This window comes from Lipophrys pholis, assembly GCF_963383615.2.
Source record: "Lipophrys pholis genome assembly, chromosome: 5".
NCBI lineage: Eukaryota > Metazoa > Chordata > Actinopteri > Blenniiformes > Blenniidae > Lipophrys > Lipophrys pholis.
The window spans coordinates 33,766,993-33,778,505 of record NC_137628.1 but is presented as its reverse complement, the minus strand read 5'-3'; positions in this window follow the sequence as shown (position 1 = coordinate 33,778,505).

Below are 11,513 nucleotides of genomic sequence, written 5' to 3'. Positions count from 1 at the left end.
GTGGATGAAAACAGCCCGAACACAAAGGACGTGTGTGTGAACGCTGCACGGGGGGGAGGATGCTCACAGAGTGGATTGAAATGAGTAGAAAAGGTCAAACTGTTTAAACGACTCAAAAGAAGAAAAATCTTTATAACGGCTAAAATAATATGAGATGATTGAAATGAGGAGATTACACCAGAAATGAATACAAACTGCTAAAGTTGTTCTAACACAAGTGAAAGTAATTGAATAGTTCAAACCACTCGAGGGAAAAAACAAACATCTGAAACAAAGATCAGTAAATTGTGCTTTAAGAACGTTTGTGGGCTGTTTCCTTTATTTTGAAGGTCAAGCATGTTTAGTGGCTGCAGGTGAGTTTTACTCTGAAAGTGTTTTTAAAAAGCTGCTCTTCGTGCTGAGGGCTGCAGACCTCTGAAACACAACCATCAGAGTAATGATGGAGGAGGCGGAGCCTCACACTGGAAACTCTCCAGGCCCAAACGGGACGGAGGTGCACTTTGTGAACGTTGAATTAATCTGCTTCCTGTCTTCACTCGTCCGAGTGTGAGAAAACATGTTTGCATTGTTTGGTTCTGCAGACTGAATGTGTTGAGTTTCTCCTCTGCTATTCAACAAACCTGCCTGATTCCATTCACATCAGCAAAGTAAAGCAGAATCAGGACGTTGCTTTTCACTGTTTTACTTGATGTTTTAAGTTTAATCATCACGTTTAACCTCCAGTTAATTGTGAAGCCGAGCTGGAGCAGATCTGTGAGGTTTCATTCATGATTTCAGATCTGAAAGTTTATCTATCAGACCATCATTGAGGCACCAAACTGAGAAAACTGGGATTAAAATAATATCCACTCAAATTTACAGTGAGACTCTAAAACTCCAGGGTCCATGGATCGTGTGAAAACCACAAACTTGAAAGTGTCCAGACCTTCCAACAGCTGAGTACCACTGGGTCTCAGTGTTCAAAGGGTTCACCTCAGAACAATAGAACTGGGTCCACACAGGCCTTTCCTTTTCTGAACCTTACCGCCAGCTGGATTAAGCTCATTCTGTCGTCTTGAAAGTCAGTTTCTTTTGCACCAATCCCACCGAGCAAAGTGTGGCTCAACACACGTCTGACAGGCGTGACCAGAGGAGCCACAAGCAAAAGGGTTTAGTCTTCTTGGACGTTGTATTTAGGTCTTCTCTGGACGTCAGGTCATCAGTCTATCACAGGACACACTCACACTCACGCTTAGGGACAACGTAACGTTAACAATCACAATCACAGGCATGTTTTTGAAACGTGGGAGGAAACCAGAGGCACACAAGCAAACTCCACAAACACCTCTTAGAGCCACATTATGTAATAACAGTACAATATGTAACGTCATACAGTTTCAACTCATTTAATAACGCTGCATTTTATAATAAACTCTGCCACATTTTGTAATAACTTGTTACATATTACAACAGTTATTACAAAATGCAGCTGCTCTCCTTATTTTAATAAAATGTACTAGTTTGCAGCATTATGTAATAAATCATTAAGATTGCTGCCTTAATGAGAAAAGCCATCCCACCATCAGAATAACATGAAGCTTTCCAGCTTCATTAGGATTTATTAAACAACAACTAGTAGGATGTTTTATTGCTCAGACCGAAATCAAATGGAACTGGAGTCATTATAAAGGAGAGCTGGACTGTCATTACATAATGTGGTGCTGCACTCCGTCTCTTTCCACTCATTCTGGGTTTTATGTGTCATGAATCAACTAGTTCTGGTCTCAAATCGACGTCCAGATTACTTCCTGTTCTAACCAATGAAATGAAACGTCTTTATTGTTTTATTTGTGTTTATTCGCATGGAAGCAAAAGGAAGGTGTGTGTGTGTGCGTGCGCGCGCGTGTGCGTGTGTGTGTGTGTGTGTGTGTGTTACACCTGCAGAGTCGTCGCTCTCTGCTCGTAGCTTCCAGCAGCTAGCATGTAGCCAGCGCTAACAGTGCTAAGTGAATGTAACCATAGCAACGGGGGGGGGGGGGGGGGGGGGGACCAGACCAGACCAGACCAGACCAGACCAGTGTGTCTTGGTCTGGATTCCTTTACTTTATTGTGGAAGTTGCTTCCTGTCTCCAGCCGCTGGTTCATCATTTACAGCTTCAATGTTTAATAATGAAGGAAATCCATCTTATTGTAGCGTGACTCGTTTTTTCTTTGTGATAATAGAACACTACAAGAATCAAGTGGTACTGTGATTTATTGAACTGGCCTTGGTTGCACTGACACGTTTCAGCCACCTGTAAGTCGCAGTGCAGGGATAAAGAGAGCGCCCCCTGGTGGTCAGCTCTTCACAAAGCCTCAGAAAATGGAAAATATCAGCCTGTGGATGAGGGGAAAGTAACAACCACATAAAAAGTGAGTGGTAATGACTGCAGTAACCCCACCACGAGACCCAACCACATCCTCTTCTCTTCTCTTTTTAATTGATAAAGAGAGCACCAAAATGAAACGACAGAAGTGTGATGCTGCTCTGGAGCCGTAGTGGAAAAATGTGTTTTAATAATAAAGTGAGCAGACCTGGTCTGAGTTTATGATGGTGAGTTGCAGAAGAAGAAGAAGAAGAAGCAGGCTTTGATGGTTTTTTCAGTAGAGGTCAACCTGCAGGGTCTCTGAGGTCAAAGTGCAGGGTCTCTGAGGTCGACCTGCAGGGTCCCTGAGGTCGACCTGCAGGGTCTCTGAGGTCAAAGTGCAGGGTCTCTGAGGTCAACCTGCAGGGTCACTGAGGTCGACCTGCAGGGTCTCTGAGGTCGACCTGCAGGGTCCCTGAGGTCGACCTGCAGGGTCTCTGAGGTCAAAGTGCAGGGTCTCTGAGGTCGACCTGCAGGGTCTCTGAGGTCAAAGTGCAGGGTCTCTGAGGTCGACCTGCAGGGTCTCTGAGGTCGACCTGCAGGGTCCCTGAGGTCCGATCAGCCAAACCGTCCAGTCAAGAACAAACACATCTTATTGTGAAGAAGAGTTGAGAAGCACCGAGGGCCTCAGGACAGATCCATCACCTGCACAAGGGCTCACAACAGTGTTGCCACAGTTACCTTGAAAAAGTAATCTGATTACAGATCACTAGTAACTTAGTTAACCTTTAGTTAAACCATATTTAACCTTTGACCTCTTGCTGATTCATGTTTAACCTTTCCCCTTCATTCTTTGTTATATTTATATCTGACTCACGGTTTTATTATCACATTGTCACTATTACTAGTATTTGCCCTTCCTGATCTATGCAACCTTTTAATTGCCCCCCTGGGGACAAATAAAGTCTTTCATTGATTGATTGATGGGGAAAGGGGGCGGGGCCTCCTACCAATATATCTTTTTATTCAGGAAAATTACTAAAATAGTGTAACATCTCTGCAGTTGTGTTGTTGATGCAATGTTAAGGTTTATTGATGTTTGTTGGTTCTGATTCGTTAGTGTTTCCTGAACACACCGTTAGAGAGAGTTGGCCTGTGATTGGCTGAGAGTGGAGAAGGGGGCGTGGCATGTCATCGTGCAGAGACTGAATGCTGTGTGTGTGTGTGTGTGTGTGTGTGTGTGTGTGTGTGTGTGTGTGTGTGTGTGTGTGTGTGTGTGTGTGTGTGTGTGTGTGTGTGTGTGTGTGTGTGTGTGTGTGTGTGTGTGTGTGTGTGTGTGTGTGTGTTTGGAGGCGATTGGACGAGCGGCCCGGTTCTGTTTAGTAATAAAGCAACTTCAATGCAGAACCTGAGATACCCACAAACTGCCTTACCCTGTGATCCACAGTGTCAACAGCAGAATACTGTGATCCACAGTGTCAGCAGCAGAGCTGAGGTCCAGAAGTACCAGTACAGAGTATTTCCCATCATCTGCTGCCCTCAGAAGATCATCAGTGACTTCAGTCAGAACAGATTCAGAGGAATGAAGTTTATAGAATCCAGATTGGAACGGGTCAAACATACCAAGTACCTGAAGAGCAGATGGAAGCTGCTCTACTACCTTTTCTAGTATTTTAGAGACAAAGGACAGTTTGGAGTTTTGGCCTATCGTTCATATGAAGGGTCCAGATTGGGTTTGTTCAGCAGAGGCTGGATTATAGCTGCTTAACCAGTGCAGGGACAGAGCCGGTTGATAGGGAGAGATTTATTCCATGAACAATGGAGGGACCAGTTGATTTAAAAACATTAATTAAATCCATACCAGACTGATTACTGAATACTGGAGGAAAACTTTTCACTGCCATGCTTATTTGGGTGAATTCCATCGTTCCTGAAGAGTGAGGATCGATCCAGGACAGATCAAAGTTCTCAATAAAAACCTGGTTCAAAGTTCTACATGAAGACTGTCGCCAGGTGTGCAGGGAGAGACTGTCGCCAGGTGTGCAGGGAGAGATCGTAGGTAGCCAGGTGTGCAGGGAGAGACTGGAGCCAGGTGTGCAGGTAGAGACTAGAGCCAGGTGTGCAGGGAGAGACTGTAGCCAGGTGTGCAGGTAGAGACTAGAGCCAGGTGTGCAGGGAGAGACTGTAGCCAGGTGTGCAGGTAGAGACTAGAGCCAGGTGTACAGGTAGAGATTGTAGCCAGGTGTGCAGGTAGAGACTGGAGCCAGGTGTGCAGGTAGAGACTAGAGCCAGGTGTACAGGTAGAGACTAGAGCCAGGTGTGCAGGTAGACACTAGAGCCAGGTGTACAGGTAGAGATTGTAGCCAGGTGTGCAGGTAGAGACTAGAGCCAGGTGTGCAGGGAGAGACTGTAGCCAGGTGTGCAGGTAGAGACTAGAGCCAGGTGTACAGGTAGAGACTGTAGCCAGGTGTGCAGGGAGAGACTGTAGGTAGCCAGGTGTGCAGGTAGAGACTAGAGCCAGGTGTGCAGGTAGAGACTAGAGCCAGGTGTTCAGGTAGAGACTGGAGCCAGGTGTACAGGTAGAAATTGTAGCCAGGTGTGCAGGTAGAGACTAGAGCCAGGTGTTCAGGTAGAGACTGGAGCCAGGTGTGCAGGTAGAGACTAGAGCCAGGTGTGCAGGTAGAGACTAGAGCCAGGTGTGCAGGTAGAGACTGGAGCCAGGTGTGCAGGTAGAGTCTGGAGCCAGGTGTGCAGGTAGAGACTAGAGCCAGGTGTGCAGGTAGAGACTGGAGCCAGGTGTGCAGGTAGAGACTGGAACCAGGTGTGCAGGTAGAGACTGGAGCCAGGTGTACAGGTAGCGGACACGACTAAAACAGTCAGAACCATCACCGATCCAGGGAATTGGACCAGAGACCAGAATAGATGTTTCTCACCCTTAGAGGACCTTGAAAACGAAGTTAAAATGACTTGGTGAGCTCAGATTCACCAGGAGAAGTGTGGTTAACTCCAACATGGACCAGAGTCCTCTGAATGGACGCTGGTGGAGTGGGCAGGAGGAGGTGGAGTTTGTCCAGGAGGACAGGACTGGTGCACCAGGGAAGCAGTGTGGAACTGCTTTAAAGAAACATTCGTGATTATGGAATCTCCGATAATTAATGTATTGAGAGGGAAAAGAGGGCGGGGCGATGAAGGTTGAGGACCATCAGGGCAGGCTCGGTGATGGTCGTCCGTCTCCTCCTGAACCGAGGACGGAGGATCACGCTGGGGAGTCTGGAGGAGGAGGAGCCTCAGCCTGAGGAGGAGGAGCCTGACCGCCACATGACAGCCTCCTGCAGCAACCTGGACGGCTGTTACCGGAAGAAGATCGGTGATATTCCCGACCGGTGTGGACCACAGGTGGACCACAGGTGGACCACAGGTGGACCACAGGTGAACCACAGGTGGACCACAGGTGGAGCACAGGTGGAGCAGAGTCAGCCGAGACGAGAAGAGCCTCAGCCGGTGTCACGGCCGTCCTCTCAACAGAGAACAGGACTTCCCTTGAGGTCCGTCCACAGCCACCCTGACTGGAGGGGGCATGTCTCCGGCCGCTCTGGGTCTGAAGCCCCAGGCCGCGGGGTAAACAGCGCACATCCAGACCGTGTCCTGGGGACCCGCTGTCGGGAGCTGAGACCACCGGGCAGCCCAGACGATCCAGACGCACCCGAGGGAGGACGGTGATGAGTGATGACCACCGAGTGGAGGGAAATCCAGATCATCCAAGATGGCCAACTTGTTTCACAGCTGGAGAGCTTTTGGTGAAAGAGGAGAACCGGCGCGTCTCCCAGCCTTTTGACCCCCCCGGGCCAAAATCCACAGTCTTTCTGGCTCAGAGTGGAGCAGCCAGAGCTTTGGGCGGAGCTCCCAGCAGAACCTGGTGGTGAGCAGCCGGAGCCGCAGCGTCCACGACGGGACCGTGGAGTCCAGTTCAGCTCCGGTTGTGGTGGTGGAGATCACAGGACCCAGGGTGACCAAGGAGTCCAGGATCTGCTCCTCACCTCTGATCTGGTAGAGGATCGATATTCTCTCTTCTAGCTGGGAGAATTTCTGGGACAGACGGAGGCAGCGGTCACACCGGATGGTGGAGTGGGTGGAGGCATGACTGTGGTTAAAAGTTCCTAGTTCCAATCCAGACCTCCACTTGTTAAGGTCTTGATAGTTATGAGAAACGTGTGTTTAAAAGATCCAGTGTTTCAGAGTAGTTCAAGAACAAACCTCCGACAGAGACACACAACACAGATGTTACTACAATAGTAACTCCACAATAGTAACTCTACAATAGTAACGCACAATGACTTGGATAAGTATCTTTAATCTAATTACTGGTTTGGAAATAGTAACACGTTCGATTACTCGTTACTGAGTAAAGTAATGAGTTACTGATTGAATGCGTAACTAATTAAAGAGTTACTAATTAACGCATTACTAATTAACGTGTTACTAATTAACTCAGTCCCAGCTGAGAATCCCAGCATTCAGGTGCAAAGAGGAGCCCTGGGTTCAGGACGGGTCCTGAGGACGGGTTCAGGACGGGTTCAGGACGGGTCCTGAGGACGGGTTCAGGACGGGTCCTGAGGACGGGTTCAGGACGGGTCCTGAGGACGGGTCCTGGGGAAGGGTTCAGGACGGGTCCTGAGGACGGGTTCAGGACGGGTCCTGGAGAAGGGTTCAGGACGGGTCCTGAGGATGGGTTCAGGACGGGTCCTGAGGACGGGTTCAGGACGGGTCCTGAGGACGGGTTCAGGACGGGTCCTGAGGACGGATGCTCGGTGTGTTTGGGGGATTTCTGCCTCCAGTGATTGGACGGAGCTCTGATTCTCCACAAGCCAGAAGACAAAGTTTCTGTTCACGGAGGAAGTTCTCCCACAAATCCGAGCTTTATAGAGTTAAATGGAAGAGGTCCAGAAACAACGGTGGAGCGTGGTAAAGATCTAAAGATGTAAAGTGGACATCAAGGTGTTGGTGAGTCAGTAATAACACCACACCATCTTTAAACAAATTAAAAACACACAATCCTAAACAATGCAAACACTTTCTGACTCTGTAAATCATCATAAAGAGCATAAAGTCCTTCTCACACGACCTGAACGTGTTTTAAAACAGACCCGTTTGTGTGCTGCAAATAAATCTATAAGCTCAATGTGCCTCCAGCATTGAGAAGAAGTCCTCTGATGTTTCATATCAAGGCAAACACCTCATTAACCTAACGTCCACTCTCTGCCTTCCATTAACTGACGATGACAAAACTTCACTGCAGGTTTAAAACTCCAAATTAACCTCAGCTGAACACAAACAACTCGTATAAACAAGATGTCATAAACAACGTGTCGTGGTAAAATGATATCTTGGCCTTATACTCATTATATTTGATCATCAGAGACTTCCTACCTTCCTGGCTTTAAGCCAGCAACTCTTGGTTCACTCCCTTCTCCAGCTGGCTTTCAACCAGCAACCATTCCCTCACTCCCTTCTCCAGCAAGGCATTATCTGCCTGGGAACCAAGGTCAACGCTCTGCTATTGCTAAAACTCCACAGCCTCAAACCCCCCCTCCTCCTCCCCCCGGTGAAGACGCTCACTCTGTCCTGCAGAGTACATTCAGCTGTCTGCAGGATCCTGTAGAGTACATTCAGCTCTCTGCAGGATCCTGTAGAGTACATTCAGCTGTCTGCAGGATCCTGTAGAGTACATTCAGCTGTCTGCAGGATCCTGTAGAGTACATTCAGCTGTCTGCAGGATCCTGTAGAGTACATTCAGCTGTCTGCAGGATCCTGTAGAGTACATTCAGCTCTCTGCAGGATCCTGGGCCTTGGAACCCCAATAAACTTCTCCTGACAGACAAACCTTGTTCTAACTCTTCATTCCAAACAGCACCGACAACAACAACAACATATCCAGTTTGAGAAAAGGTCTACAGTATGAATCCTAACATTCACCAGCCCACGTTCAGGTTTCTTTTCCTCAGACCAACACGCAGGTCGGAGTTAGAACCCGTGGGATTAGTGGAAGCCTCTGAATGAAGCATTTGGATTCAGAGTTAAGATGTAAAACTGAATGTTCACTGTGGACATGAGTAGGGATGGTTCTGACTGAGAACCGGTTCTGACTGAGAACCAGTTCCAATGGATCAATTCCATGGGAATTGATCCATTGGGGCTGATGGAAAAACATCTTATATGTGTTTGATTCTTCTTAACGATTCATCTCCAGCACGACGTCAAGTCGTGTTGTGGTACGTTGCATTACGTTGCATTATGTTGCATTACGTTGCATTACGTTGTGGTACGTTGCATTACGTTGCGGTACGTTGCATTACGTTGCATTACGTTGCGGTACGTTGCATTACGTTGTGGTACGTTGCATTACGTTGTGGTACGTTGCATTACGTTGTGGTACGTTGCGGTACGTTGCATTACGTTGCGGTACGTTGCATTACGTTGTGGTACGTTGCATTACGTTGCATTACGTTGCGGTACGTTGCATTACGTTGCGGTACGTTGCATTACGTTGCGGTACGTTGCATTACGTTGTGGTACGTTGCATTACGTTGCGGTACGTTGCATTACGTTGCGGTACGTTGTGGTACGTTGCATTACGTTGTGGTACGTTGCATTACGTTGCGGTACGTTGCATTACGTTGCGGTACGTTGCATTACGTTGTGGTACGTTGCATTACGTTGCGGTACGTTGCATTACGTTGTGGTACGTTGCATTACGTTGTGGTACGTTGCATTACGTTGCATTACGTTGCGGTACGTTGCATTACGTTGCGGTACGTTGCATTACGTTGCGGTACGTTGCATTACGTTGTGGTACGTTGCATTACGTTGCATTACGTTGCATTACGTTGCGGTACGTTGCATTACGTTGCATTACGTTGCGGTACGTTGCATTACGTTGCGGTACGTTGCATTACGTTGTGGTACGTTGCATTACGTTGCGGTACGTTGCATTACGTTGTGGTACGTTGCATTACGTTGTGGTACGTTGCATTACGTTGCATTACGTTGCGGTACGTTGCATTACGTTGTGGTACATTGCATTACGTTGTGGTACGTTGCATTACGTTGCGGTACGTTGCATTACGTTGCGGTACGTTGCATTACGTTGCATTACGTTGTGGTACGTTGCATTACGTTGCATTACGTTGCGGTACGTTGCATTACGTTGCATTACGTTGCGGTACGTTGCATTACGTTGTGGTACATTGCATTACGTTGCATTACGTTGCGGTACGTTGCATTACGTTGCATTACGTTGCGGTACGTTGCATTACGTTGCATTACGTTGCGGTACGTTGCATTACGTTGCATTACGTTGTGGTACGTTGCATTACGTTGCGGTACGTTGCATTACGTTGTGGTACGTTGCATTACGTTGTGGTACGTTGCATTACGTTGCGGTACGTTGCATTACGTTGTGGTACGTTGCATTACGTTGCGGTGCGTTGCATTACGTTGCGGTACGTTGCATTACGTTGTGGTACGTTGCGGTACGTTGCATTACGTTGCGGTACGTTGCATTACGTTGTGGTACGTTGCATTACGTTGCGGTACGTTGCATTACGTTGTGGTACGTTGCATTACGTTGCATTACGTTGCGGTACGTTGCATTACGTTGTGGTACGTTGCGGTACGTTGCATTACGTTGCATTACGTTGTGGTACGTTGCATTACGTTGTGGTACGTTGCATTACGTTGCGGTACGTTGCATTACGTTGTGGTACGTTGCATTACGTTGCATTACGTTGCGGTACGTTGCATTACGTTGCGGTACGTTGCATTACGTTGCGGTACGTTGCATTACGTTGTGGTACGTTGCATTACGTTGCGGTACGTTGCATTACGTTGTGGTACGTTGCATTACGTTGCGGTACGTTGCATTACGTTGCGGTACGTTGCATTACGTTGCATTACGTTGTGGTACGTTGCATTACGTTGCATTACGTTGCATTACGTTGCGGTACGTTGCATTACGTTGCATTACGTTGCGGTTCGTTGCATGACGTCACTCTGCGACGCAGAACCTCCTCCACCCAGGAGGAAACATGGAGGAAGAAGGTCTAGAGTGGGAGACGATAAAGGACTAAATAATACGACACGTTAATACATGTTCACTCACCAGGTCCTGAATCCACAGAGTCCACAGCCTCTCGCCTCACAGCCACAAGGTCCAGTTAAAACAGAAAGGTCTCGGTTCAAATCCCAGCAGGAGCCTTTCTGTGTGGAGTTCTCATGTTCTCTCTCTCTCTGGGTGCTGGTTCTACTCCGGTACTCCGGTTTACTCATAGTCAGAACAACCTGCACCATGGCTCCCTGAGCTCCACCCCCGGCCTCCATCACCTCCTCCTGAGCTACACCCCCGGCCTCCATCACCTCCTCCTGAGCTACACCCCTGGCCTCCATCACCTCCTCCTGAGCTCCACCCCCGGCCTCCATCACCTCCTCCTGAGCTCCACCCCTGGCCTCCATCACCTCCCCAGAGCTCTGCGCTGTGTTGCTGCTGAAGACGTCCATTTGATGAAGAAATGTCCTGTCTGAGGACGAATGAGGGACTTTTATTAAATGAACTCCGTCAATCTGTCCCAGTAGTGAATGTCTGCTCCAACAAGCCGACAGCTTCACCACAGTCCTGAGAGGTGGAGCACCAGAGCTTCACCACAGTCCCGAGAGGTGGAGCACCAGAGCTTCACCACAGTCCCGAGAGGTGGAGCACCAGAGCTTCATCACAGTCCCGAGAGGTGGAGCACCAGAGCTTCATCACAGTCCCGAGAGGTGGAGCACCAGAGCTTCACCACAGTCCCGAGAGGTGGAGCACCAGAGCTTCGTTTAACACAACTAATCTGATAAGACATCTAAAAAGTAAACATGTGGTGGAGTACGCTCAGCAAAGACCATCATCTGTGGACAAAAGATGACGTAATGGCCCCCCTCCTCCCCCCACCGCTTCGCTACGTCACCTAATAACCAGAACAATCAGGGACTAGAAGCTCGGGTGGAGCTGCAGAAGCTAGAAGCAGGTGGAGCGGGGCCATAGACCTATAAAACTAGAGTTATATATAGTGGTTTATGTGTTTATGTGCAGAAGTCGACTTCTAAATTTCTATGTGGTCTGTCTTCTTCTGTGTTTTTGTTGTGTTTGGTGAGTCACAG